The sequence below is a fragment of the Terrapene carolina genome, unplaced genomic scaffold, assembly GCF_002925995.2.
Source record: "Terrapene carolina triunguis isolate 2854851 unplaced genomic scaffold, T_m_triunguis-2.0 Scaffold67, whole genome shotgun sequence".
In the NCBI taxonomy this organism is placed as follows: Eukaryota; Metazoa; Chordata; order Testudines; family Emydidae; genus Terrapene; species Terrapene triunguis.
The window spans coordinates 48,476,027-48,479,744 of NW_020664418.1; the positions used below are offsets into that span (position 1 = coordinate 48,476,027).

Sequence of the window (3,718 nt, forward strand, 5' to 3'; positions counted from 1 at the left end):
TGGAAAGCTTATATTTTGTTTCCTAATGAAGCACAATGCCCAACATCCTCAGAGCACGAGTTGCCTTGTACAGCTTGGAGCTGTAGAACATGAACTGGTCTTGTCCCATTTTATACTGCTTTCTGACTCTTAATGTTGAATCCTTGCAAAATGAGGCAGTCTCAAAGGATGGTCCTTCTGGCTATTTAGGCCCTAAAGTCTGAACCCAGTCATGTTAATTGATCCTCTCCTTTGCCAGATGGTACAGAGCACAGAGATTGAAGTGGTAACATTGCTTCATATTGAGCACACTTAACGCAGTTTAGATAAGCAAAAGAGGCCTTTTAAAAGGGGTCAACGTTGAAAGGTAAACGAGGGAATTTGACTGTTGTCTGATCATTTTTATTCAGCCAAAGGGAAAATCAAAATCTGAGACTTAGAAATTCTAGATGTGAGCAGTAGGCTGTGTTTCAACCAATTTAATTTGGTTTTCCTGAACAGAAAAACTTTCTTTGTAAATCTAGCTTTAATTTTCCAAGTACTGAGGTGTGGGTCATTGCGGAGTCTTGTATGCACATGTAAAAGGGGTGTGGGTACTTACACGGTCAGCCTCTTGAGAACATTTTTTTTCCTCTATAGAGTTTACTTTTGATAGGGGAGCTGTGATGTTCCTGGAATCACAGAAGCAATCACCTCTTTCAAGGTCATGTCCTGTACATTTTGTCTCGTTTTTAGGTTGCTGGTTTTACATGTAGTGCATGATGCTGATTAGGAAGCTTTGACAAAAACATCAAGCTTGCAGAGTTTCAGTGATGTTCTATCAGACTGTGGTGGCGGGACAGTTTTGTCCCTTCGAATGCGCTATCCTCGTCATTCCAACCTACTGTTTATATTGTGCTCACTTAGCTTGATTTAAGCTCTTAAATCTGATGCCCAAGGCACAGTTTTTACCCCAGTGCTCCTTTATCTGCAGATGCTACCTCTGTTAACTGTTGGACATTTCTTTTATACTGCAGTCACTTGCAGTGCATTTGGTAATACTTTTGTCAGGAAGCTACATATTTAAATAAGATACAGATTTCAGTGGATGGAACTGACCCAAAATCTCGGAATGTGCTTGGTGATAAAGATATGGTGATTCTCCCAGTATTGACAAGTATATGTTGCAGGATCAACATGCTTTATTGGAGGGTGAGGACATGCTTACATGTATGAGCACAGCATTGGGAGGTCATTCAACAAGCACTGATCTGGTTCTTTGAGCTTTTCAGATTTCCCAGCACCTCCATTAATTATTACTATTTAGGTCAGGCCTTAGAGGCCCTGATTAGGGATTGGAGCCCCACTGTGCTAGGTGCTGTACGTGCACGGAGCAAAAAGACAGTCTGTGTCCCAAAGAAGTTGCAACATATTCCCATACTTGTGTCTGGGATGTCACCTGTCGATAACTTGCCTTTAGTGATTTGGTAGCATAGCAATCCCCGAATCTAAGCTCAGTGCTGTGAAAAGGAGCCACATGATGTGTTGACAGCTTCTTGCAGCTGTCACATTTTTTTCTCCAAGATCAGAGTTGTTGCTGTCTCACCTTAAGATCACTTTGGCCAGGAACCTTGGTGTGGTCCATAAACATCACTGGGCATTGAGAAATAGAGTCACTGAGGTGTTCTAGTATTTCCTTGTTTTAACTTATTTTATGTTCCATACTATGCCACTGAACCGTCATTCTCCTACCCCAGTGGTTAAGAGTGTACTGTCCTTGTGGGCACATTAGGGTTTTAGATTTCCATATGCAACTCGATTTTAAGTTTTATAAGTGCAACTGACTTTGTTTGTACCACGCTCAATTGCTAAATGGAGGTTGCATGTCAAGAACACTTCCAGCCTGTGGGAAATAGTTGAGTGAATTGGAGCTGTAGTGTTGTTTGCTTGGCAGGTTTGTATTGTTAGAGGGTCATTTAATAAGATATATAGAGTTTAGATTAGTGGTTGCATCACCTGGAGGTGCTGACTCTTGGCAGGAGAGTATCTTGGTGGGCATTTATTGTAAGGGTTATTGTGTTCTAGGTCATGTGTAGTATTGTCCTTAACCGATGATGTATTTCTCTTCTCTTTGTGCTTTGTTAGGCATTCTAGACCCCTCCACCCCATATACTCTTGTTAATATACCCATTTTAATCTTGTTTGTTTTAATCTTAACTTGCTGTTTTTTCCCCTCCTCCTATTCGCTTTCCCTCAGCTCTTTGCCCGTGTTGGGGAACAATAATGGGACCCACTTACTGTGCTAATGTGTACTACTCTTTCTACATAAGGACCTCGTGAGAGATCATCTGTTTATTATCTGGTATTGTACAGCTGCTGCTGTTTTCAGTAAGTTCTTGCTAACATGGGTATTAGCGATTAGAAATGTTTAGTGTTGTAAGACTGATTATCTTGGGCCAAATGCTCCCCTCTGTTGCAGAGTATATAGAGGGGAGCAGATGAGGGGAAATAGGGGCTGAGAAGTCCTAAAACGCACAGGAGGGGGGAACAGAGCTCTGCCCCTCCCCTCCAGCTTGCAGCTGCTCTGCACAGCGTGTTTCCTCAGGAACCCGCAGATACCGAGGCAGAATTCCCCACCTAGCTTAATGAGGATCATAACAGCTAGAAGTGATGATCTGTAGCTTCTCTCTCCCTCAGAACCGGTAGTGCACAGCAGTGGACCACTAGCAGCACACGGCTCCTGAATGAGTCATACTACCATGGGTATGGGGGGAAACAGCAGAGAGCAACTGGCTTTCCATATGGGTGCCTTAGGATCTGTGAGGATAGGACCCGATTTCCACAGGAATTCTCAGACTCCAAAGAGCTGGTAGGCCATATTTTCTCCCCACTGAGGAGAGAATGATAATGAACCAGAGTTGTCACAAGTTTAAACTCCTGGAATCTTTTTCTTGACTCCCTAGCTGGGACCCTTTTATGTGGAACAGGGTAATTGGGGTCCTTTTCCCCCTATAAATATGACTATCACAGAGTTGTTTAAAGAAACTTTCCTGAATTTGGGTATCCAGGGGCAGTTCAGTGCTCAACCATCCTGCCTAGGGTGGTCAAAGCGCAGGGCCTTGAAGCTTCTGTTCAGTGACCTTGCACCTAACGTGGGATGGAACTGCAGTCTGACATCTCTATGTGACTCAGTCACGTAGATGGGCTCCTGAGGGAGTCTCAAACCAGGTATCCCAAGTTGGCTCCAGGCTGATCGAGTGGGGAGAAGAGCTGGCTGGCATTGCTGCTGGCTGGTGGGGCTGATGCCATTCAGGGACCAGGATATTTTATCAAAAGCCTTTGAGTAGACCAATGGTTCTTCCTGGCAGAGATGTTTTTATTTGTAATTCCCTCCACTATACAAGGCCCGCATTCAGCAAAGCAATTTCAGCAAGTGCTTGAGTCCATCTTTATTTATCAAAGCACTTAAGCAGTGGGACTTAAGCATGTGTTTTCACTTTAAGCACATGCATAAGTGCTTTGCAGAATAGAGGCCTACATGCTTTTGATAGTGCCGTGTTTTACTATGACTGCAACATGTTTTGTAAACTGCAGATTGATAGAGTTGAGTCTTGATGAGATTGTACAGATAGGTTTCAGAGTAGCAGCCGTGTTAGTCTGTATCCGCAAAAAGAACAGGAGTACTTGTGGCACCTTAGAGACTAACAAATTTATTTGAGCATAAGCTTTCGTGGGCTACAGCCCACTTCTTCTATGAATC

At 43.4% G+C, this 3,718-nt stretch overlaps 1 protein-coding gene across 2 annotated transcripts in view; it reads left to right on the plus strand.

Moving 5' to 3' along the window:
- Positions 1–3,718, plus strand: part of MAP2K5 (mitogen-activated protein kinase kinase 5) — a 188,516-nt gene that overhangs the window by 131,667 nt on the left and 53,131 nt on the right. The window lies entirely within an intron of this gene.